The sequence below is a fragment of the Phascolarctos cinereus genome, unplaced genomic scaffold (assembly GCF_003287225.1).
Source record: "Phascolarctos cinereus isolate Bilbo 61053 unplaced genomic scaffold, phaCin_HiC Scaffold_726;HRSCAF=1367, whole genome shotgun sequence".
Taxonomy (NCBI): domain Eukaryota; kingdom Metazoa; phylum Chordata; class Mammalia; order Diprotodontia; family Phascolarctidae; genus Phascolarctos; species Phascolarctos cinereus.
In genome coordinates, this window is record NW_027556098.1 from 422,879,863 (window position 1) to 422,906,078 (window position 26,216).

At 48.1% G+C, this 26,216-nt stretch overlaps 1 protein-coding gene and 1 pseudogene across 2 annotated transcripts in view; one reads left to right on the forward strand and one right to left on the reverse strand.

Moving 5' to 3' along the window:
* Positions 1 to 25,168, reverse strand: part of LOC110219810 (uncharacterized) — a 62,422-nt gene extending 37,254 nt beyond the window's left edge. The window contains 2 exon segments of the mRNA XM_078146278.1: positions 23,650 to 23,738; positions 25,011 to 25,168. The gene's annotated coding sequence lies outside the window, so the exon portion shown is untranslated.
* On the forward strand, positions 1,372 to 8,913 carry LOC110220100 (E3 ubiquitin-protein ligase TRIM4-like; annotated as a pseudogene). The gene is made up of 4 exons (XR_013482807.1): positions 1,372 to 2,468; positions 6,417 to 6,591; positions 7,546 to 7,913; positions 8,176 to 8,913. The product of XR_013482807.1 is annotated as an E3 ubiquitin-protein ligase TRIM4-like (transcript).
* Positions 25,169 to 26,216: the final 1,048 nt, after the last annotated feature.

Consider the following 26,216-nt stretch of genomic DNA (forward strand, 5'->3'; position numbering starts at 1 on the left):
AACATGGTGATGTCCTTTTGGGCCTCTGAGAACAAAGGATAACAACCACCAGACTTTTAATCTTAAAATAATGTTGTTGTTGTTTTTACTCCTGAGGCCACTGCCTGCCTCCTTAAGGAAAAGCTTACTGCTCAATTAGGAATCAGCTGTCATCATGTCTTTACCAAAGGAAATTAGGGATTGTCAGAGAGGGAGGGCCTTCCAGAGATGGCAGGACATCCAACACAAGGGTATAGAGAAAACAGGTAGAGCATAATCAATGAGGAAATTAAGGAGGCTCATGAGGCTGGTCCATCATGGTCTGTGAGGATCTACAGGCACTGCAGGTAGAAAGGCAGGTGAGGAATCCAAGGTGGATTCAGTCCCAAGGCAGCACCTGAGGATCGTGTGGCCTCAAGGCCCTAGGTCCCTCACCCCTAGATTAGGGAGTGAAGGGTTAAAATGACAGAAGAAGACAGGTTACATTTGCTCCTAGAAGTGATGGGAAGCCATTGGAATTTGTTGAGGGGAGTGAGGTTGGTTAAAATTTCACTTTAAGAAAAATACTTCATATTTGGTATTAGATGTAAAAATAAAAATGTAATGACAATTAATATTTTGTGTTTGCAGCCATGTGGATGAGAGAGTGGAGTATAGAGAGAGGAGTGAAGGAGAACAAGTAAGATCTTTTTGTGATAATCCAGCATAATGCTAACCAGAGTTTCAGCTAGGCTTGTGGCCTGTGAGTGCCGAGAAGGGGATGGAGAAAATAATAGGAAGATTTGAGAACTTACTGGACATGAGAGGTGAAAGGGAGTCAATGGAAGTATGTGGCTGCCCTTAACAAATGTAGGGAAATTTTGTATAAAAGTCAGTTTGGGGGAAATATGGATGATGTCTCAGACATGCTGAGTTTGAAATGCCTACAGCCCATCTAACTGGAAATGCCCACAAGCCCGTTGTTGCTGTAGGACCAAAGCTCGGAGAGACAAGAGCTAAATAGATAGATCTGGGATCCATCTACTGAGAGACGCTGATGAAACCGTGCTTCAGCCTCCTTCATGGGCATTGGAACCAATTATTGGCATCCACCCATTCTGCCAGGGGAAGTCTGCACATGCTTGGGTAGACATCCCCCACCTCACTGAGGGATTTGAGACCTGTTGGATACTGTCAGTGTGTGTTAGCCTGGCTTCACCAGGCTGTGGCTGCTGTACGTACCACAGCTTCCTGGAGCCCTAAGTGAAAAGAAGTTAAAAGAAGACTGGAAAGGAAGAAGGAGCCGAGCTAGAAGGGCTTTAAAACCTGAACCAAGGATTTCATGTTTGATCCTGGGGCCACCAAACTGTATCAGACAGGGTCAGAGTATGGTTAGAACAGATCTCCAGGACTCTTGACTTGTGAGCTCCTTCTAGTTTGGCGTGGTGCCATGAGTTGTCCTGATCTACCTCTAGCCACTGGAGGAGAATGCCTTAAAAAGCAGAATTGGCCAAATGGAAAGGAGACACAAAAGCTCAGTGAAGAAGATTGGAATTGGGTAATTGGAAGCTAATGATTCCATGACATGAAGGAACAATAAACAAAGTCAAAAGAATGAAAAAAAAAATACAAGAAAATGTGAAATATCAGAAAAAGAACTGAGCTAGAAAACAGATCAAAGAGAGATAATTTAAGAATTGAGGGACTACCTATGTAATCTTGCTTTTCTTCTCAACGAGGGGGAGAGTCAGGGAGGGAATTTGGAGCTCAAAAATTTTTTAAAGGAATGCTAAGCATTGTTTTTATGTGTAATTGGGGGAAATATTAAATAGCATAATAGTTTTAAAAGAAACTGAAAATGAGAAGGGGGAGGCGGTGAATCCCTGGGCAGGATGGCAAACGATCAGAGGAGGTGAGCGTTCTCGAGATGACGTCATCTTCCAGCAGGAGAGGGTCCTGCTATCTTTGGGGGGCCCTCCAGGTGTGGGGGGGCTCCTTCTGCTCCCTGCAGGGGCAGTCACCTGTCCCCTCCCTCTTCCCTCCTCGGGCATTTCCAGGTCTAGCTGTTCACGCTCGCTAAGCATTCGGCCTCGGCCCCTGAGGTCTTCGCTTGTGACACCCAGTCATTGGGGACCTTCCCAGCCGGGGCTCCTGGGGATACCGAGGCAGGCAAGAATCCCCTTTCCCTGGCCCAGGAGGGGCGGAGGCGTGCTGGGGCAGAGCCAGGGCACTACCGCGGGGCCTGACGACACTGGCAGGGCCAGACGTCAGGAGGACACGTGCCCCCGGGCAGAGAGAAGAGGAGCCCAGAGCCTCCGACAGCTGAGACAAAGACCTGCAAGCAGGCTGGCGCTCCGATTGGTGGGGTGGACAGGCTGCTGAGTCCTGATTGGTGAGCCGCTGCCGACGCTGATTGGCCGAGCGATCACGGCCTACCCGGTTCTAGCACGCGCCTGTGCGGCTGGCTGGCCGGCGCCGTTTAGAGGTCCGTCTCGGGGGCGCGCGTGCGGGTGAGCATGGGGCCTGACGTCGGAGGGGAGCGGGTCCTGGGGCGTTGGAGAGAAGCGGGTTAGGGCGCCGGGAAGAAGAGCTCGGAGCGGGGCTCCGGGGCCTGCGCTTGAGCAGCGGCTTACAAGGCGGCCATTGGCCCTAAGAGGAATGGAGCCGTCTGAGGGTGGCTGCGTGGCTGAGCATGCGCGGAGCTCCCTCCCGGGGCTGCGGGGCAGCTGGGGGGAGGGGCGGTGCCAGCCCTGCTGGGAGGCCGGACGCGTCTGTGTGCGGCTCAGATCCGGGGCCAGACCGCCCCGGGCCTTGGGAGAGGGGTAGGTTAGAGGGTGAGCCGCCTGAGGCCAGGGCTCCTCTCTGTGTCCCTGCTGCTCAGCGCGCCTAGCACCGGGTAGGTGCGCAATGACTCCTCCCGGCCGCGCGTGGGTCGTCACCCACTCGGCCGCTCAGGGGAGGGGCGCCAAGGGGGAGCGTCGGGCCCCAGCTGGCAGCCCCGGCCTGGGTGCCCGCTCTCAGCGGTCACGGAGGGGGCCGCCGTGAACATTTGGAGGCATAGAGACTCCGTGCGGCTTCCTCGGGCCGTGGGCCCAACGGTGAACGAGTGTGGGTCAGAGGCGGAGGGTTCAGCGCTTTCTTTGTGCACTCCCAAATTGCTTTTCAGGATGGTTGTACTTTCACAGCTCCACCAACAATGCACCAGTGTGCCTGCCTCCGACCTGCCTGTTGACTGGTTTTGATCATTTTTGCCAATTTTTGATTCAGATCCGGCCTCAGACACTAGCACCTGACTGTAGGGAACTCAACCTTGTTTGCCTCAGTTTCTTCATCTGTAAAATGAGCTGGAAAAGTAAATGACATACCACTCCAGCATCTTTGCACACAAGGAAAACAACAAAACCCTCGCTGGGGCCACGAAGAGTCAGCCGCAACTAAAATGAGCAGACAACAAATGCCACTTCCAAAATTACATCAGATGAGAACAGACATTCTTGCTACATTCCTATGTTTATTGGGGAAAGTTCTACTGTATCCTTCGTGCATAGAACTTTTGGTTTTAGGTAGATGCTTTTTATGATATTTAAAAGAGGTCCCAGACCAAACATTTGACACTTACTAGCTGTGTGACCCTGAGCAAGTCATTTAACCCTAGCTGCCTAAAAAAAAAGAGGTCCCTCTCTGCCTATACTTTGTAGGATTTTTAACATAAAAGTGTTGTACTTTGTCAAAGGATTCTTCTGCATCTATTGAGATGATTATGTGGTTTTGTATGTTTTGGATTTAGTGAACCATCTGTATATAGGGGGTATAAATCCCATTTGATCATAACGGATGTGTTCTTGGATACACATTGTAGTGTGTTTCATAGGATTTCATTGACAGCTTTTGAGCCAATGTTTATTAAAAATATTGGCCTGTAGTTTTCTTTCTCAGTTTTTTTTTTGCCCTGTTTAGGTGTTAAGACTGTATTTGTCTCATAAAAGGATTCTGCTGGGATCCTTTATTTCTCAGTTTGGGGGATTATGTGAATTATGAATACTAACTATCCTTTCAAAGTTTAATAAAATCCACTTGTGAATCCATCAAGGCCAGGAGTTTGTTTAGAGGAATATTCTACCAAGTCATTCCACTAACTTGTAGAATATAAAGTGCTTCAGGCCTTTGAAGCTCTGTGTGTGTGTGTGTGTGTGTGTCTAAAAGGAGATAAGAAAAACGTTAATAACATCCCAATGGTACCAGACCATTTTAACTAGATCTACCCATGAAGGAACCCAAAATGTTCAACAATTACTAAAGCATAACGTTAAATAGGAAGCATAAAAAAGCATGTCATTGCTCAGCAGTGTCCGACTCTTTCTGGCCTATTTGGGGTTTTCTTGACAAAGATACTGGAGAGGTTTGCCATTTCCTTCTCAAGATTATTTTGCAGAGAAGATGTCAGATGCTTTTTCTGCATCTCTTGAGATGATCCTATGGATTCTGTTAGTTTTGTTGTTGCTGTGATCAGTTATGCTGATCGGTTTCCTAATATTGAACCAGCCCTGCATTCCTGGTATAAATCTTACCTGGTCATAGTGTATTATTCTTGTGATGAGTCGCAGTCATCTTTTTGCTAATATTCTATTTAAAAATCTTGCTTCATTTACTTCAGGATGTAGTTTCCTTCCTTGTGGTCTTTTAATTAGATCTATTTTTGCTTTTGCTTTGTCTGAGATCAGGATTTCTACTCCTTTTTTTTTTTTTTACTTCAGCTGAAGCATAATATATTCTGCTCTAGCCTTTTACTTCACTGTGCGTACCCCTCTGCATCAAATGTGTTCCGTGTAGACAACATATTGCAGGTTTGTGGTTCTTAAGCCACCCTGCTATCCATTTCCATTTTATGGGAGAGTTCATCCCATTCACATTCACAGTTAGGATTACTGTCTGTGTCTTCCTCTCCATCCTATTCCACACCCCATGCTTTTTTCTCTCTTTTTCCTTTCCCATCTTGGTAGAGTTTTGCTTTCCACCACTGCCTCCCTCAGTCTCTCCTCCCTTCTATTAGCCCCCTCCCTTTTCTCTTCTCTTTACCCTTTCTACTTTCTATAGGGTAAGTTAGATTTCTTTACCTGATTATGTTATTCCATCTTTAAACCAAATGTGATGAGAGTAAGGTTCAAACAATGCTCATCTCCCTCCCTTCTTTCTTTCTACTCTATTTGGTTTTTGTGCCGTTTCAGGTGATGTCATTTCTTAAGAGTTATAAGTGTCATCTTCCCTTGTAGGGATGGAAACAGTTTGCCCATATTAATAATAGGGTTTTTTTTCCTTTCCTTTTTGCCTTTTCATGCTTCTCTTGAGTCTTGTATTTGAAGGTCAGATTTTCTATTGAGCTCTGGTCTTTTCATTAGGAAGGTTTGGAAGTCCTCTATTTCCCCTGAAGGTAACTGCCCTAGTCTCCTGCTTGTTCTTCTTCCAAATCCCTTAATCAAGTGTAGAGGTAAGGGTGTCCCATTTTAGGAAGGATTTAGATAAATGAGACAAGTGAGAGCCTTGCTGCTTCAGCTCAGCTAGCTTGGCATGTGTATGACAGTTGATTGGCAGCTGGTAGGAATGACTAGCCTCTTCTCTGCAGGAATTCCTTCCCCAGATGAAGGCTGTGAAGGGTCAGTGTTTCCCTTCACAGCTGCTTCCTAGAATATGTCCCTCTAGCATCCAGGGTACTTCCTCCTTCCACTTTCTTCCTCCAGCATGGAAAGGCAAATCCCAAAGAGACCAGGTTCCCATATTTCTTTACATCACATCCCTGTACTTTTCCTTTTGAGAAGAGTTCTCCAAGGTGAAGTCCATAGCCATATCCTTAAATGCCAGATTAGTGGTGGTTCTCTGCTGTTAGGACTACCGGAGCCATTCTCTACTCCTCACTAAGGCCTCTTGTCTGGCAAAGGCAGAAGGTAGAGCCAAATAGCCCATGGGATACAGCCCCAGTGTCAGCAGGCCGTCATGATAAAGAGGAATACGACTGTTCTCTTAGATTGGAAGATTGCAGGGGCAGCTATGTGGTGCAGTGGATAGAGCACCGGCCCTGGATTCAGGAGGACCTGAGTTCAAAATCTGGACTCAGACACATAACACTTACTAGCTGTGTGACCCTGGGCAAGTCACTTAACTCCATTACCTAACCAAAAAAAAAAAGAAAGAAAGAAATAGGAGCAAGATTGGAGGTGACAAAAAGATACTTAAACTCCAGGTGGAGAAGACTTTCTAAAAAGAGATGTTTCCAAAGCAGAAAAGATTGCCTCAGGAGATAGTGAGACTAGTTCACAGGAAAACTTGGAAGGAAAGGCTGGATAGCTCCTGAGGGAGGTTGGAGTGGTATTGATTCTGGGTTTGGGTTCCAGCTAAGGTCCATAGGGAATCCAACTCTGAGGGTCTGGGAAGGTGTGATTTTCCAGAGTTCATACTTCTCACAGGTCTGAATCTCTGTGATCAGGGAAGTGGTCAGAGGCAGATATAAATTTCAGAGGAGCCAGAGCCTGAGAGGCAGAACTTCCTGGAGCTAGAACCTGGCAAAGGCAGCACAGCAGAGAAGCTGAGAAACCCAGCCTTGGAAGGAAATGAAGAAGAGGAGGGAGCCTGTCAGTGAAGGTAAGTACCTGCAGGGAGAATTTCCTGTGCTTTTGGACCTTCTCTGGGTCCCAGCCTTAGACTCACATCTAAGCGAGGAGACCTGGGCCTCCTGGTCCCATCTTAGCTGAACTCTGGAGTTAAGTGTTTCATCCTTGCTGTGGAATGCACTCGGTGGACCTGGAAAGAGAGACTGTCTTGAGTGCGACAGAGGTCAAGAGCTGGAGGGGCCACTGCCACCCTTTAGACACAGGCAAGTTTTCTGCCTAAACATACCCACTAAATGTTTGTGAGATGTCTCCTTTGTCCCTGGAACCTGGGCACTTCCATCCCAGGGCTGGTCCTCAACACCAGGACTCCACTGGGGCTCCAGTTCTATGCAGAACTGACCATCAGGAGCTCATGGTCTCTGAGCATAAGATCTGAGGTGTAGGGAGGCCTTGAGGTGGCATTAGTGAGAACAAAGCACATTTTTTATAGAGAATTGTGATGAGGGAGTCCAGAGGAGGGAAGGGATGTGTTGAGGGTGACAGCAAGTAGCTGTCAGAGCTGGGATTCTAAGTCTAGACTTTGCTTCCAGGTACAAGTGCTCATCCCACTCCCTCAGCCTGCCTCTCCACACTCCTGTGTGACATCTGGAGCTAGGAGTCCTGGGACCATGGCTGGCTTCTCAGTTTACTAGTTGAGTTACTTTAGGGAAGTCACCTCCATAGGGTCCATCCTGAAGGGCATGGCCCAGCTAATGTTCCCCTTTCTTTAATCTCAGCAGTTCATCCCTGTATTGGAATCCCCTTCCTCCTACTGGGAGTTGTGTGTGTGTGTGTGGGCGCGTGCGCGTGCACGCACCACAGTCCTCCTTGAGCCTAACTTTCTGGCTGTGGGCAGTGGGCTCATGAACTGTGCCCTCTCCCTGGGCTCTGAATAGAGGGAAGAGGAGCCGATTCTCATTCTTATTGTGGCTTCTTTTTCATGTAGGAGCGGAGAGTGCATGGACACTGTCCAGGGGCCTGCAGGACCTTCTGACCTGCCCCGCCTGTGGAGGCTTCTTCAGTGACCCTGTAACAGAGCATTCTGGTGACACCTTCTGCCGGGATTGCCTTCCTCAGAAATCCCAGCCTGCGTACCTCCATACCAACTGGAAGATGCAGAACCTGGTACGGCTGGCCAAGCAGCTCCTTGAGGAGCCCCAGGCCACTCTAGAGGGATGGTGTGCCAAGCACCAGGAAAACTGGAGCTTTTTCTGTAGAGAAGACAATGAGAAAATCTGCCTAGTGTGCCACTACTCCATCCTTCACCAGGGCCACACCCTGACCCAGCTGCAAGATCTAGACACAAAACAAGAGGCAAGTCGGCTTCTAGGACAAAGTCAAGGTGCCTAAATTGTGGTTTGCAGGAGAAAGAAGAAGTCTCTAGGGGGACTGGGAACTCCCAGGGAAGTCCTCTGGAAAATCTTCCCCCTCTGGGTCCTTTCCACAGGCTGGCCTCCAGGCCTCCAAGACATTCCCTCTGCACTCCAGCTGCTTGGAATCTCAGCCCCTTTCCAGACTGCTCTCCTGTCATCTGTCAGGGAAATCCCTCCCTCATCCTTTACTCTTACTCCTCCAGGTCCATGCTTTGAAATGATCTCTATCCATGTTGGATCTCCCCATGTTCCTTGAGGGCAGAGGCCTGCAGGAACTTTTGGAAGCTCAGCACCCTCAGCCAGTGCTTGGCACTTAGGAAGCTGTTCATCAGTGCTCCTTGAACTGAGTTGCTCTTATCCTCTCTATCCCTGCCAGGGTGCTTCTGAAGAAGAGGGCGAGACGGCCTCCAGATCTCTGAACCACTGAATTCTCTTCCCCGGGTCTTTCCATGGGGTAGAACACTGGGCCCAAAAGAACTCTGCCGTTACCTTCACCCGCACCCCCTCTGGAGTCCTCCTGGAAACTCAGAGTCGGTTAATCACGGACACGTCTTTAAGGAAGGGAGCGTGCAGGATGGAAGAAATTTCAAGTTGAAGCCTGAGAGAAATTGCCATTTTACTATTCTGAGGGTACCCCAAGATTAACATGTCTGTTTTCTGTGCGTTTCCTTACCAGGAAGGTGCACTGGACACAGACCAGAGTAGGAGCTGCAGGAAGCCCAGTCTTGCTCACTGTCCCCAGCTGACCTCGTTAAGCCGTGCACCCCAGGCCGGCCTGAACCCTCCAACAGAACGTCCTGCTTCTGTGCCTCACTTGTTCCTGGGAAGACTGGCCCTTCTGTTTCCTGACGCCTCCCCAGTCCTCCCCTTTGTGCTTGTCGAGCAGAAATCTCCCCAGCTTGTCCTGGGTGGTGGGCTCCTTTCTACTGTGTAATGCGGTGCCTCGGACTAGGGTCTCCTTTTCCTCCTAATACAACTTTTCTGCTTTCAGTCCGGCTTGGACTCTTCTTCATTTAGAAGGGTGCACTTTGTTCCACTGCCCTGTTGACACTGTTATATTAATAAGCAATTATTAATTTAGGATCCAGGCTTTTGCTCCTTGGCTTCCCATTTCAGGCCCAACCCCTGTAAAAAGTCAATCTCTGAAGGACAGGATTTAGATCTCCTAGCCCTCAAGGTACATGGGCATTAATGCTGGGCAAGACGCCACCCAGGGAGGAGACCTTACTCATGTTTAGACTATAAATAGAATCCAGGCTGGGCACGTTTTTGCCTGAAGAAGAACAGCCCCTGTCCTTGTACCCCTACATTAGAATTTAGGGTGACTCAGCTCATGAAAGAGAAAACCAATCTGAGTGGTCTGGATAGAGGTGGCTGAGTCTCATGGTCAAGCCAAGTTCTCAGCAGGAGGAGCTGAAGCCTAGTCTAGCCCAGCTCCCCATTAAATGTCCACCAATCAGGGTTGAGTTTCATTTGTGAAGGGAATTCCCTTTCCTGGATTACTTACACACCTTTCAAGCTCTCCATGTTTTCTCTTTGGTTGTGGAGAGAAACCACTGATCAGTTTATGAGCAGATATCCTAATAAGTTGATTATTTAATACCAAGAACTGTCTGTGTGGGTTTTTCACTCCTGACAGGGTTCTTAGCAGCCTAGACTGTGATGCTGATTCAGCCTGAAACCTAGTGGTCCTTCTTGTTTGTAGCGTGAAGAATTTTTACCTTGTAGTCACCTAATAAAGTATACTCTTCTCTTGTCTGCTGGATGGTGTCAGTTTGTCCTGTGATTTGGCTGGGAGTGGGATGTCAGGGAAGGGAGTGAATGGCATCGTGGGGTTGTGTCAGCAAAATGGTTGACCATCCACCTAACAGCAATTTGGAAAGAAAACTGAGTTCCGAGTCCTTGCTCTGGATATGATACCAACTGGACAGAACGTGCAGGGCTGTAATTGGTGCCACTGTCTGTTAGCATGTGGGCACTGGAGTAGTGAGCAGCTAGGTGCCCCTCTCTCTACAGCCAAGAAGGCCGTCTTTCCAGGGCCTTTGTCAAGGCACATGCTTGGCCTGTCCTCTCGTGCTCCCTGGAGGACTTGAATCTCTGGGCTGTTTTTCTGAAATCAAGCCCAAATCTGCCTGTCTGCAACTTGCACTCCTTATGTCAAGGATGGCTTCTGGGACCAGAAAGAACAGTCCTCATCCCTCTTCTATTTTATGGCCCTTTAAATACTTGAAGACAGCTACCATGTCTCAGTAAGTCTTATCTCTTCCAGAAGCAACCTCTGTTCTTTTCAACATTCCTCGTACCATATGACGCCAAAGCTCCCCTCTCCAATCCATTTTCCTTTCTGTAGACTTTCTTCAACTGGTAAATGTCCTTCCTCAACTGCAGCACTCCTAAAACTGAACACCGTTCTCCAGAATCCCTATGCCAGGGCAGAGCTCAGGAGGACTGGAACGTGTCTTTGAATGGGTCCACCTTAATCAAAACTAAAAGGATATATTAAAGGAGGGTGGTGGCATGGGAAATTAGCAGCTGTGTGAAACTCAAGGCCAAAGCTTGCATAAGATTCTCCCCAACAGCTTCGTCCTAGTTCCTTCCTTTCCTGGAGAGAACTTGGGACTGCCTGTGTCTTCTCTCAGAGCTGGAAGCCAGAAGGCAAGGACCTCCCTCCTTCAAGATCTCACCAGCTCTATCCCTCACACAGCCACAGAGCTCAGAGTAATCATCCCCTCCACCAGTGAGGAGAGTGTTCCTGAATGTCAGGCTTTGGAAAACCGACCTTCAGCAGGAAGCCTTTCCCACTCTCACCAGCTGCTTGCTAGCTCCTTCCTCTCTCCATCCCCTTCATTTACTCTGTATAAGTCTTGTATGGACCTACTGATTGACATGTTGCCTCCTTATTAGAACGCATGCTCGGGGGAAGCTAGGTGGCGGAGGATAGAGCACCGGCCCTGGAGTCGGGAAGATGTGAGTGTAAATCCAGCCTCACACACATAAGACTCACTAGCTGTGTGACCCTGGACGAGTCAGTTAACCCCCATTGCCCATTCGAAACAAAAAAAACCAAAAAAGATCGTATGCTCCTTGAAGGCAGGGATTTTTTTTTCCATTTTAAAATACCCATTCTTCCCTTCCTCTTGGGTGTAGTTTCACTGTCAGATGCCCTGACCCTATCCAGGTCTCTGGTGCTCTCCTGCAATCCACCAATTAACGGGTACTCATTAATCACCGCCCGTGCCAGGCATAGAAGCTGCTGCCAGGAACAAGACCTCAGCGCACTCTTCTACGTATCAGGCCTGCCTGACACCACAAGCGGTCGAACGAGAGCCATGACTTCATGGGGCCCGTACTCCCTCCAACCCTGCGCAGGACGCGAGCTCCCCAGAACAGCCGGGCCAAGGCCTGGGCTCTGCGCATGCTCGACACGCATAGCCGCCCCATGAACTAGCTTCCTTGTGGGGCAACGGGCTGTGATGGAGCCAATGCGCATGCTGTGTCTCTGCAGGAGGATTCCAGTTCTGCAGCCCCTCCCCCTCCTCTGCAGGCTCCTTCCCCTTGGCATATCTGTGCTAAAATCCTGCTGGCAACAGACAGCATGCCCAGGCCCAAGCAGAATCAGGGTGGGACATGACCTCTTAGCCAATCAGAGTACTCAGCGGCCTTCCCAGCCCGCCAGTCAGAGCGCCAGCCAGCCTGCTGGTCTTTTTCCACTGTCTGAGTCTCTGCTCTCCTCTTTTCTGTGCCCAGGGACATGTGCTCTCCTGATGTCAGGCCCCGGGATGGTGCCCTGGCTCTGCCCCAGCGCTCCTCTGCCCCTCCCTGTCCGAGGAAAGGGGCTCCTTGCCTACTCAGTGTCCCCAGGAGCTCCAGCAGCAAAAGTCCCCAATGACTGTGTGTCACAAGCGAAGAGCTCCGGGGACGAGGTGGAATGGTTGGGGAAGGTGAAGAGCTAGAAGTAGAAATGCCCGAGGAGGGAAGAGGAAGGGGACGGGTCACTCCTGCTTTGCCCCCCAAGCTGAACGGGCTCCCCCTTACAGAGAGTAAATGGGGACTACATTGGACGCACCCTGTCAGCTTCATTTGATCTTGGGAGGGCGCCACTATCTGCTCAGCCCCTCGCGCTACCAGCCTAGGTTCACCCAGCGCTCCCTACCATCTCCCTCTTCCCCCCAACATCTACATCTCTTTTCAAGGTCTGTTGGTTTTACCTTTGCAACATTTACTCTGGCCCCTTCTCTCCTCTGATACTGCCACCATCCTGCAGCAGACCCTCACCTCTTCAAGCTTGGACTGTTGCAGTAGCCTACTGGCTGATGGGCGTGCCTCAAATCTGTCATCATTCCAGTTCATCCTCCATATAGCCTCCAAAATGGTTCTCCTAAAGCACAAGTATTGCAGTGTCCCCCTATCACCTCCAGGATCAAATATAAAATTCTGTTTGGTGATAAAAAGCCCTTCATAATCTAACCTTCCTCTCCCACTTATCCAATCTTGTTATATCTTGCTTCCCACCACATTCTCTTACATCTAGTGACACACCTGCCTCTGATGTCCTTCAACACGACATTGATCTCTTGGCTCCAGGCATTTTCTCTGGCAGTACCCCATTCCTGGAATTCTCTACCTCTTCATCTTTGCCTATTTGGCCTCCCTGGCTTCTTTGAATTTCCAGGTAAAAGCCAGTCATCTCCAGAAAGCCTTTCCTAACATCTCGCTCTAGTGCCTTCCCTCTGTTAATTATTTCCTATTTATTCTATTATATCTTGTTCACACATATCTGTTTGCTTGCCATCTACTTCATTAGATTGTGAGCTTCTTGAGAGCATGGATTGTCTTTTGACTCTTTTAGTATCCCCAAGGCTTAGCAGAGTGCCTGGGACATAGGCACTTAATAAATGTTTATGGCGTGACTAACAGAATTAGGAGATCATTACCAAACGATGCCATTTTCTTGGTAATAAAAGGATGAAGCAAATTCACTTTACAACAGAAAGTTCTTCCCAAAATTAAAAACAGTGAACACAACTTCCCTGCTGCAGGTGAAGATGGCAGCAGTCATTTAGGACATGTTGCTTCTAGGCCAAGGAGCAGCAAGAATACAAAGAAAGACCAAAAGGAGAGCTCCTGTCCTCCCAGAGCTCACATTCTGAAGGAGGAATCAACAGGTCAATTAGGAAGTACTTAGAAGATCTGTAAGGAAAAGTGAGGCTGACCTGAAAGACAAAGGCACAAGCTCCTGGTGGCCCTGAGAAAGGCCTACTGTAGAAGGTGAGTTTTCTCCAATAAGTACATCTGATTAACACTCCTAACATTTCCAGTCCCTCCATCCATTCTTTTAGTGCTGGGTAAGGCATGCCCCAGCCAAAGGTATAGTGCACTTCTACTGAGTCTGCCACAGTGCTATGATATATGAAGTACTGTACTGGGTTCTGGAGGGGCGTCACATTGGAGGGAAGACATTCATCAGCAATAGCGTCTGGAACTGAAGAACCAAACTGGAAACAGTGCTGGGTTCCTGCCTTGGGATGGGTGAAGGGCTCGGGGATGTCATCTCTGGAAAGAAGATTTAGGGGTAGAAGTAGCCAAGAAAACTGAAGCAACTCCATTTTGTCCATAGCTACTCTGATTTTATTCCCGACCCTGTTTGTATCGCAACTCCAGCCCTGCCTACAACCCTTCTTTCTGCTAAAACAGCAAATATCCAGAACAGCCCTATCCATTAGGGCAGGGTTATGAGAAACAGCCCTCCAGACCATGCCAAGACCACCCCTCTCTTTTTACTCCCTCCTTTTACTATTAGGAGACACCATCTTTTCCAGATCTAAGGCCAGGCAAGCAAACTGTGCTCTGAGCTTGGCATAACAGTAATCCTTTGTGCTCATTCTCTGGATGATCTCAGCCACAGCAAAATCCCAGAATTGTTTCACACCAGCACCGAGTGGTCTCTGAGCTCAACCAAGCACCTGCCGTCCCCACGTCCTGGTCACGAAGGCCCGCTCTGAATCAAACTTGTCTCATTGTTGCTCTTACCCCTCATTGTCAGGGCTACAGCTTGCTGCGTAGCCATTGACATATGTGCCAAGATTTGCCCGCACAGAAAGCAAGTCTTCTACTAGAGGGAGCCCTGGCACATGGGTCTAGTTTTCCTCCTCCGATGAAATAAAAAAAAGCTCTTGCTTATGACCACTGTTAGCTCTTTGTATATTTATATCTGTCTCTCCATATATATAGATATATGTGTGTATATTTGTGTGTGTAAGTATGTATGTATGTATGTATACATATATAAACCAAAAAGCTAACAGTGGTTGTAAGCAAAAAGCTTATATATACATGTTTGTATATATGTGTGTGTATACCTATGTGTATATATACATATATATACATATACATACACACACACATATGATATTTCAGAGTTAACTGTGGTTGTGATAACCTATGTGAGCTTTTCAGTATTTTTAGACTTAATAGGAGTTGCAAAACCTCTGGGACTCTGGTCATTTGTTTTCAGCTAACTCAAAGAATTTCTTTTCCTGTTACGTAAACCCAATCTTACCCCTATACCCCCAGTAATAAGCCCTGTCCAATCCATAGGTTTCCTGCACCCAGCTTACCTCCCTTCTAACTGAAACCCATATAAGCCTTCCCCTTTTCCTTGGTCAGGAGTCCCACTCATGGAGGTGGGGTTCTCTTGTTAACAAACACAATAAACCCTCACTGGTTCCTGAACTTTCTGGTTCTACTTCTGCTTTCAATTTGTTCTGACACCGACAATTTTACCCACAGTGGGGACACATTGGACTCAGAAATATGGGATTCTGGGCCAAAGAGGAAAGCCATCTTTCCAGGGTCTGTTGTCTTTTCAAGGCCATTTGCCTGCTGACCTGCATCTCGTTCTTTGGAGAGCTTGATTGTTGACCTATTTTTCTTGCCATTAAGCGTGATTTTTCACTCTTTGCAGCTTATATTCACTACTCGAAAATATGGTCTGTGATTGAAGCAGGCTATGTTTTACTTTCTTTTATTCTTTTTCTTTTGAGTCTTCTTGTGCAAAATGACTAATATGGAAATGTTTTATGTGACTATACATGTATGAACTATTTCTGGTTGCTTACCAACTCTAGGAGGGGGAAGGAGGGGGAGGGATAGAATTTGGAACTCAGAACTTTACCCCCCAAAAGGTTAAAAATTGTTTAACTTGGAATTGGGGAAAAAATGAAATACATAATTAAAAAAATAGTGATAGTGACGTGTTTTTCATGCTGGATGAAGCTTGTGAATGGTTGCAGGCAGAAGGGAGAGAACCAGTACGCCAGGAAAGCTTGAAAATTAGAGAGGAGACAGAAGGAAATGGAATCTAGAGTAGAGGGGTCAGATTTATTAGTAAGAAGACCACCCCATCATCAGAAATTTGAAATAATCAGATTCATCGTCTTTTTAAAATTGATCCTTTTTATAGTTAATTGATTTTGTCCTGTAACTGTCTAAGTCATGAAAAAGTCACCTATTCTGTAAGGAGTTTAGAAGTTCAGTCCTCCTGCTAATCACATTCCTTGCTGGAATGAGAGTGAGTTCACAAGAGATAACAAGTTTTTAGTGGATTCCATCTGCACGGTTGTGGGACTTCCTTTAGTTTCATTCCGCAGCACGTCAATAGGAACAGGGGAGGTATTGGGGGGAAATAATACAGGGTTACAGTTTGTCATGTCACGAATTGTGAAGATCAAAGTAGAAAGGAACTTGGGAGTAGGGGATAGAGTAAAGTTGGACTGGCACCAAGGGACCAAGATTGGGAAGGGAGAAGAGTATACCTAGAGCAGAGGAGATGGGTTGGTTTTGCTTTTTGGTGAGGCAATCAGGGTTAAGTGGCTTGCCCAGGGTCACATAGCTAGTAAGTGTCAAGTGTCTGAGGTCAGACTTGAACTCAGGTCCTCCTGACTCCAAGGCTGGAGCTCTATCCACTGCACCACCTAGCTAACCCTACGATATGGAATTCTTGAAGGTTATGCTGAAGATGCAAAATCAGTTTGGGAGGAATAAGCTATTGAAGAGGTTACAATCAGCTAAAGGAAATTCCGAGTCCTAGATCATGGAAGAGGAACTTAACAAATGCTTGTTGCTTTGACTTGGCTCACTGAAGTGACATTGCTGCTCTGTGCACAGGGAGGGTCTGATTATCCCGAACGGCGAGGAGCCCTGGGGGCGGCAGGGCTGTGCCAGCCCAACTCACCAAGCACTTTCAGGAATTCCACCTCCCTTGCCCCCCCTTGTTGGGGAGCTAGCTGCAGTGGGAATGCTTTATGGGATCAAGTAGAGAGGATTTCCACTGTGCCCTGGAAAAAGGACGAAGGACACTCCTTATCCCTGGCATCCAACTGATTTAACTGGCTTTACAAAAATGAATCCTAAATAATAAAGGCTTGCACCTTGAGGGCCCAGTCTCGGATTTCTTAGTATAGTTTTTCTGCTTGTCGTTGTTGTTCTTGTTTTTTAACTAGGCAGTGGGGTTAAGTGACTTGCTTAGGGTCACACAGCTAGTAAGTGTTATGTGACTGAGGCTGCATTTGAACTCAGGTCCTCCTGACTCCAGGGCCGGTGCTCTATCCACTGGGCCACCTAGCTACCACTCTTAATACAATTGTAACAGTACTCTCATGCGGTAATGGATAAATCATCTTTTGACCCCATGTTCCTTTTAATAGTTAGTTATTCTGAAATTTACAAAACCCAACAAATGTGCCCGGTTCCACATACTTGAGGCTTTACCATTTTCCTCTGCTAAAATCTGCAGAAGGGGTAGCATTCAACAACAAATAATTTGGTTTGGGAGCAGTGGGATAGAGGGCTGGGCCTGGAGTCAGGAACACCGGAGCTCAAACCCAGCCTCAGACAATGACTAGCTGCGTGACTCTGCGCAAGTCACTTAACCTCTGTTTGCCTCAGTTTCCTCAAGTGTAAAATGGGGACACTGGAGAAGGAAGTGGCAAACCATTCCAGTATCTTTGCAAAGAGCACCCAATTAAAATGGGGTCACAAAGAGTCAGACACAACTAAAATAACTCCGGACTGACTTGCCATTCTACCCACAAGGCGGCTGTATGATGCCACTTCCCAAAGAGCTTCTAGATCTTTCCCTCCCTCTGTGCTGAACTCTCTTCCATATGCTGTCTCCCCCAATTAGAGTATGAGCACCTTCAGAGCAGTGACCATCTCATGTCATTCTCTTTCTGTCTCTGCTGCTTAGCACAGTGCTTGTCACAAAGTTTTTAAAAATTCCTTGTAATTCAATGAGTTTCCCTTTTTTCTCCATGATTTTATTTAGTGAAATGCTTTTCAGTTCTCTATAATCAAAATCATTCCTTTTTTCTCCTGTGATTTTCTATATGTCTTGTTTGGTCAAGAACTCTTCCCCTATTCATAGCTGGGAAAGATGTCTCCTGTCTCCTACCCTGCTCCTTTCATTTGCTTCTGTGACCTTTTAGATCTGGTTCATGCATCTCTTTGCAGATTATTTCGACCTACATCTTCCCTTCTTCCTCTGGCCACCTAATTCACAACCGTTTTTACCAACCACCTCTCTGCCCTTTTCATATTGTGTTCCCACACCTCCCAATCATGATTTCCTGTTTCTAGAACCATAAGTCACAACCAAATCAACTGAGCCAATGCTCCTGGAAGGAGAGTGCCAATCTATTCCCCTTTGTTTCTGTTCACTGTCCCTGACTCTTGCCAACTAAAGTGATCCTTCATGACCACCATGCCCCTCCGTACGCTGATTCCTACATTAGGATGTAAGCTCCTTGAGAGAAGGGAATGTTTCTGCTTCCATATCTGCATCACAGTGGTTCACCCGGTACTCTGCACACAGTGAGTGATTAATAAATGCTCTGTCATTCAGTCACTCTTGGGATGTGTAATGTCAGTCTGACCTGATCACTGACTTCTAAGAGGCTGAGGAAACTGTCCTAACTTTATGCGTCAAGATGATAAACATGGGGCAGCTAGATGACGTAGTGGACAGAGCACCGGCCCTGAAGTCAGGAGGACCTGAGTTCAAATCTGGCCTCTCAGACCAAAACACTTGACACGTACTAGCTGTGTGATCCTGGGCAAGTCACTTAACCCCAATTGCCTAAAAAATAAATAAATAAAATGGATAAAATAAACAATAAAAAATGATAAACATGACTTGCTGAATACTAAACTACAAGTCTATGAGAAGAATTTTACTTGGTTAGATACACGGTCGTCACACCCGGGACAAGGACATATGATTCAAGAGCAGGCCCAATAACAGGTGTAGTTATTAAAATCAGACTTCCCAGGTTTCTCTCTGTTCTTTTCTCTCTCTCTCTCTCCCTCTTTTTTTTTTTGGTTAGGCAATGGGGTTAGATGACTTGCCCAGGGTCACACAGCTAGTAAATGGTATGTGTCTGACTGCAGATTTGAACTCGGGTCCTCCTGAGTCCGGGGCCGGTGCTCTATCCACTGCACGCCACCTAGCTGCCCCCTTCTCTCTGTTCTTTTGCTGTGAGGCTCATCCCAGTTCCTGATCACAGTAGCCAGTTTAAGATCCGTAGGGTCAGAGGAACAAAGATGGCTCTCCCAGGTTAGTAACCAGGAGCCAGATTAAATCAACATTGCCATTGTTTTTAGATGTGAGTGCCAATCTAGTCCCTTTCATCCCACTCACCATCCCCCTACCTTGCCAAGTAAAGTGCCTCACTCTGGGCACCATTATGCATTTCATTTGTTTCATGAGACAGTAAGGTTTTGTGTTTTTTTTTTCCTCTGAGGCAATCAGCGTTAAGTGACTTGCCCAGGGTCACACAGCTAATAAGTGCCCAGATTTGAACTCAGGTCCTCCTGACTCCAAGGCCAGAGCTCTTTCCACTGCGCCACCCAGCAGCCCTTGAAAGCAAGCTTCTTGAGAGTGGGCACTGACTTTGCTTGTGCAGTTTTATGTGCAATGGTTAGTTGTGCGTGGCACATGGTAAGTGCTACTAAATGCTTTTCCATTCATTCATTCATTCATTCATTCATCTGATGTAAGCTGTTGAGTGAAATCCAATTTCTACTTGTGTAAGAGCCTTAGGAAATCATCCCAACCTCACGTATCAGGAGAAAAATAACGACAGACCCCAAACAAGCAAGGTGTCTATCAAAAATGGCCTTGTCCATCTAGAAAACACTGTCAAACATAGGGCATGATGCAAGATTGTCAACAGACAGGCTCCACACATCTGTTTCTGCTCCTCCATCATGGGATTCATGCCAGGTCCTGATAACACTAGCCAGTGAGAGGCGGGTACCTGACTTGGCAGGCCAAGCTAGAAAATGCCACTCTTCCCACATTCGTTATTAAGGTCACAGGCTGCTTCTCTGTCAACTCAGTTCCTCTGGCAATCCTCTAGACAGGGTCTATTTGACTCGAGGCATGTTTGTTTCATTACTGTACACTCTTGTTTTTCCCAGCCTTTCTCCCCCTCCCTCACGACAACTTCTTGTTTTCTGCCTGTTCTCTCTTCCCTCCGTGGGTACTAAGTACGAAGGGCATTTCCCTAACTGTGGCACGTGGGTCTCAGTGGGTGTTGTGGTGTGAAATCACCAAAGCCCACCACATACACTGTTTTCCAGTTCTTCCAGAAGCTTCTGTCCAGCAGTGAGTGCTTGTGCCATTACTGGGCACTCTGATTTTACACTACACTGCCACAGACTTTTGCTTCGGCGTGATGTGCACCTAATCTGTCCCCGATTTGACTTTTCTCATTTTAAGAAATACCACATAGTTTGATGATTAATGAATGCTTTGTAGTATAATTTAGAGTCTGGAATTAATTGGTAGTATTTCTTCATTCCCACTCTTAATTATTTTCCATAAGACTCTTGACCTCTTTTTCCTCTGGATGAATTCATTACCATTTTTTTCTAGCCTTATAAAGTAACCTTTGAAGGCTTGAATAGTATGGCCCTGAATAAGCAAATGAAATTTGGGAGCCTTGTCATTTTTATACTATTGCCTTGGCCCCCATCCTGGAGTGGGCCGAGGCCTGCTCAAGACAACCTATCGTTCAGTAACCCCTTGGAAACTGGCAAAGCTACAATCAGGAAATGAACTATTGTTTCCTTGCTTGTCTGTGTTTAATACAGGGATAAAGTGTTAATCGTGCAGAATAAACTCAAGAGCGTGTCAGGAATACTTTTTTCCGGAGAGTCTGTTGTTAAGCATTTACCAGCTCACCCCAGCTGACTACCAATGTACAGTTAATACCTCAAATTAGTTAGGCCTGTGTTTATTTTTGTAAAACGTATTTGGCAGTTTTACATACACGTGTACATACACTACATTCTATCAATATGCCCATTTTATATATAACAATTATGCATGTGTTTGTGTCCATATACGTGTATGCGCATATGTGGATATAAAATTCCTCTGTGTGTCCTGGTAGGTGGGTTCCAAGCCATTCTACCCGTTCTCTCATTATTTCGAATGGAATTATTCTCTGTTGGTGATACACAGAAAACGGAACTGCAAACCACCGTGACAGGCTTCCCTTAAGGGAGCCTACAGTTCATAGAATCTCTGCGTGGAAACACGTGCTATGAGAAATCCACCGATAGTAACGTTTGACGGTTAACACAGCTGCGTGTCCAAAATACTATCTTGCCACCTCCCGGTTTATCTTTTCCCCCTGCACCTGTGCACCTCAAAAATCCCGTGTGCCCTCAACCTTGACATGCACGTCGGCCAGTAAGATCAATGGATTTAAGTGTCCCCCTCTCAGAAGGGAACTTTGGAGTCCATCTCCCCTCCCTGGGAGCATGCCACTCCCTTGGGACAAAGCCTCGCCCCTGGGTGGACCACCTGAATGGATCCACATCCCCGCACTCCCCAGGGCCGTGCTACAACCAGGGGAGTTCTGTTCTGTTACTGGACTCCCTTCTCCCCTTCCCCTTGCTCTCCACTCCTCTCTATTTTTTGTCAATAAAACTTGAATATTGAGTCATTGTTACGACATAGTATTCACAGGGATCAAACTCATCAAGGGGCTTGTTTTTCCTGACATCTCTGGAGGGACTATGGTCTTTTCCTTAGACGTGAACCTGGTCTCCCCACAGCGACTTTCCTTTTTGACAGTTGCACCTCTGCCAGGGACTTGGGCACCATGAGCCCAGTCCTAGAAAGCAAGGGTCAGAAGGGGAAACCTCTGACCTCCTAAGGACTCCTTTATGCCAGAGGACTATCACAAGACACACAGTTTGGAGGGTAGACAGACCTGAAAGAAGCCTCATTTCCTGAGGCCAGTGATGACCACCACTATGCTGGTGATGGAATGTGGTCAAGGTAATGTGGGCAGAGGCCCTAGATTCTAGGCCTTATATGATGGCTTAGATGTGATGGCTCAACTTGAGAAAGCTGAACCTTAAAAAACTACTGAGTCTCGGCTCCTCAGTTAAGTTTGGGGAGATAGGCTGGACAGATAGAACTCACGTGAGTCCCAACATACTTACTTTCTAGTAATCTACTGACACTTGCCAATACTCTAAAAAGGATGATCAGAAGCATATTGGGCTCTTGAGTTTTGGGGAGCCCATAATCCAAACCTTGGTATTTTGATGGCCTCCACATAGCCATTCAGCTGATGATGATGGGTGTGTGTGTGTGTGTGTGTGTGTGAGTGTGTGATACCATTACATTTCATCCAGCTTTGTTCATTATGGGTTGGATGAAGTAAGGCAGTCCCTCTAACAAGATATCTAGGCCATAAGAAGCTTTCATCGTTCAAGAGAGTTTATTTGATATTTTGCCCCGAAGGTGTTAGTGTATTTACAAACAGGTTGTGACTTTGCTGCAGACTGAAACCTCCAATCTTTGCCTTTGCCTCTGCTCCAGTCCTAGTTTGCCTCTTCTGCTAAGGAATGGAATTCTTCAAATACAGTAAACATTTGTTGCTAGAAAAATGAGGTTCTAGAGGAACACCATCTTCCCTGATCACTCTGGCCACTATGAGAAAGGCATACGCAACTAGATGTTAGTGTCCAGTCATCTTGTGATGAGGGACACTCTGAAGGACAAGGTTCCTGGGCAACTCCCTCCCTGGCTGTGTGGGTTGAACTGTAAGAACCTTGAGGGACCAGGCAGATAAGATCATCTGTAGCGATTCCAGGGTGGTGACCATGGGCTTGGCTGAGGTGTCTGGGCCAGGGACAGAGGACTACTCTCCTTTGGTATCAGGACCAATGGAAAAACCTTGCTCATGCCTCCCACCACATATTGCCGCTGGTGGGACATTTCAGTGACCAATAAGAGACATAATACGCCCTCTGCTGAGCTGAATATTTAGGTTGGTGCGGGACTGGGGACTGAAACCATCATCAGTCTGTCCATGGGGCTGTAATGTCAGGTTGCAGTGGGCATGAGGCCACTTAATAACAGATGAGGTAAATTCCGTCTGTTCAGCAATTTAAGTGCTGGATTTAACACTAACCACCTGAATTCCTCCCCATTACTATATATATATATATATATGTTATTTACCATTTATATTATTACATAGATGTATATATTCTGTCTGCCCCTATCATTTTATTTCTCCTTATACCTAAGGGCAGCGAGGACAGAAGTGGATAGAGCACTGGGCTGGGGATCAGGAAGTCACCATCCCGAGTTCAAATCCAGCCTCAGGTACTGGGCAGGGCATTTACTCTGTTTGCCTCATCAGTAAAATGGGCTGGAGAAGGAAATGACAAGGCACTCTAGTCTCTTTGCCTAGAAAACCCCATCTGGCTCAGGAAGAGCAGGCCCAGACTGAAGCACCCGAACCACGTGAGTTCCTCCCCAGTGCACTGAATGTAACAATGTAACAAGGGATTAGTTAATAGGTATCCCCCCCCCCAGCCCCACCGGTCCGGTCCCGCCCTTTCTCCCTGGGCCTGCCCTAACTTTCAGGCCTGGTCACTACAAGGCTCGGTAAGCTACACGTCCACATGGAGCCAGTCTCATATTTTCTGCATTCTGAGATCTGGCAGTATCAGGGTTATTCAAGGACAGGTCCCATTCTGAATCAAGGCTGGGAACTCTTCAGAATGACTTGGCTCAAATGTGTAGCTGTCATAGATGATATTCCAGGTGGAAATTTCTAATTTTCCTAAAGAACTCTGTTACTTTCTTTAGACAATGTCTTCCATGGCTGATAAGATTTGATGACCTCATCCAAAAGAAAGCCCCAAGGACCCTGCCTGCTGAGTCCCTAAAAACCTTGCCAGGCTAGGCTCCTTTTCCTAGTGCCCAAAACTGCCAGAGCCTTCCCTCTCAGGGCGCCTCCCATGCATACCAAAGAGATGTTTTCTCCCAATTAGACTGTGAGCTCCTTGAGGCCAGACTCTTGTTCTGTTCATCCCCAGTAGGCTAGCACAGCGCATGGAACAGAGGAATCACTTTCTAAATGCTCACTGATATGACTTAAGAAAGGGGAAATGAGAGCGATTCAGAGAAGAGAAGACTTGGGTGACCAGAAGCAGGAGGACATGAGCAGAAGCAGGGGGACAATTTCTGCTCTGCTCACAGCACCGCAAACACCAACCTTCGTCAAAGAGGATAAAGCCTCCTTAGCTCTCTTGGCTTCCAGGTTTGCTGAGGCTGGTCAGGTCTGTGGATGGACTGCACTCACCTGGAATGAGGGGCTCTGGGTCCCAGGGGCCATGCTCTCTGGTTCCAGGCTCTCTCCTAGGCATAGGCTTTGGCCTTCTGCAAGCTGACCTGGGGAGAGACAAAGATCTCAGAGTTGGGGAGACATTGGCTTTGTCTTCTCTTCCTAGGCTTGATACTGAGCTGCCAGAAATGATAGAGGGTCAGCTCTCAGAGGAGTCACAAAGGCCCTGCCCTCAGGGGAAAGACTACCACCTTCCCTCCTACTCCTAGCCTGCAGCAGGGGTTCTGGGGAACTTCTCCCCACCTGATCTCTTTATCTTTATGGGCCACACTGGACAAGCCTGAGGCCCATGGCCGAAGGTCTCTCCCAGCTGGTCCAGACCAGCTGGGTACCTCTCCCCAAGGGTGTCCCTGAGACAAAGGCGGCTTTGGGCCTGAAGAATTTCCTGAATGAAAAGGGCTCTAAAACTGTCCTGTCCCTTCACACAGTGGCTTGTGCTTTCCTTAGCGTGCACATGCCTGCCTGCTGGCACACATGTGTTATATGTGTGGGAGCCAGCATGCAGCAAGGGGAAGGAAATCCACTGCCCGCTGGCCTTAGACCGCTGAGACCTGGGTTCAGATCCTGTCCCTGCTACTAATTACCACTGTCCGAGTAAGCAAGTCAGTCTCCCTGCCTGGGCCTCAGCTGAAGTGTGCAGGAAGGCCCTTCTAGGACCCCAAGCACGTGATGGACTTTGCTCATTTAACACTCCTTCACTAAGGTTTCATTCCCATTCACTGTGGGCCAGCCCCTGGGCCACCAGCAAGCCTGGGTTCAAGATCACAGGGCCTTCATCTGAATCCTGGGAATGGGAACAGGGATGGAAGCAGGAAAGTGACCCTGGAGAAGTCACTTCAAAGCTGGCTGCCTCAGTTTCCCCATCTGTACAATGGGGACCTCCCTCCCAAGGCTGCTGTGAGGAATCAAGCACGGGAGATTTGGACAGTACGTGGGGCCCCCAAAGGGCCACAGCCGCGCCAGCTGCGGTCATTTCCTCTGCTCCTGACCCAGGGATAGAAGGAGGCTGGACGGTCGAGGCAGGAGAGCACTGCCCGGGCCGGAGCTGCTCTGGACCAGGAAAGACAGTGACCAACCCCCTGGGGAAGGGGGGGAGTGAGCCCGGCTTCCCTGCTGACCCCTCGCACCCGAGACCGCCTCCCCCATCGGGGGACACGCACCCACACAGTCACAACCGCACACAATTCAGACACAGTTATAGGCACACACTCACCAGCCCCTCCCCCCACAATCACACACTCACCACCCCTCCCCCTAATGGCCCTCGAACTCACAATCACAGTCACCAGCCCGTCCCCCTCACCATCACACACACTCACCAGCCCCTCCCTCTCTTGCACACGCGCGCACAAAAGTTTCCCTGGAAGCCGTCACAGGCACCCGAACTGGGTCCTTCTGGGTTGGGGAGGAGGCAGAGGGGGAGGAGAAGACCGAGCTGGGGCTAGGGGCGGGGCTGCTCCTGCGCACCGACTCCCTCCTTTCTTCCCCTCCCCCCAAATCCCATTGCTTTGGGCAAGCTGCGCCTGCGCACTGACTCCCTCCTGCCCTTCCCCCAGTCTCCCGGTCCCCTAGGGAACCTGGGCCTCTGCAGAAGATTCCCAGCATGCCCTGGGGCGCTGTCCTGGCTGCAGGAGGGGCCCTAAACAGGGCGTGACGCCACCGCGCAAGCATTCTGGGACGCGCGCCCCTCTCCTCTCATTCCAGGACCAGATAATTGGTTGTGGGTTTGTGACGTTATCCACAGCCTGGCCTGGAGACTAGGCTTTCTTCCCCCAGCCCCTTTTCTGCTTCCTGTTCTGGGCAGTCACACTTTAGAGTGTAAGGGCCTGGAGGGCAGGGCCGGTACTGCTCACAGTAGGAGCCCTAATGTGTGCTTCTTGCTCCAGGGAGCCCCAAAGGACCCTGAGAAGTGGGGCTGTTATCCCATTCTTACAAAACAGGAAACTGAGGCAGAGGCTAACAGCTGAGTGGTTGAAGACACAGAAGCTGCTTGCCTCAGTTTCCTCTACTGCCAAACAAGCTGAAGAAGGAAGTGGCCAAGCTCTCCAGTATCTTTTTGACAAGAAAAGTCCAACATGGGTCAGGAAGGGTCAGTGCCCCACCTCCCTGCCAAGGGCCTTTGCATCCTCAATGCTTCCAAAGAATGGTCACCTATCCATCCCTCTTCTTGCCCAAGGGTCCTACCTGAAGGTGCCTGAAAGTCCTGTCCTCTCTGGACAGAGCCTGGGAGGAAAGGACAGACACACACACACACACCTGAATGCATACACATGTCACCTCTAAAACCATCACCTGCTGAGGACGTGGGTCCCACCCGGGGTGGATAAAAACCCTGCCACACACCTGTCCAGCTGCATCTTGTGCCCCTTTACTCTGGCCTTCCCAAGCAAGGATCCCCTCAATTCTGGCAAGGGGAGCCAAGGTTTGCCTCAGTTTCCTCATTTGTAAAATGCAGATGGCAGCCCCCACCTCCCAGGCTTGTCAGTTTCAAAGGCGATAATTGTAAAGCTCTTCACACTGTGCAG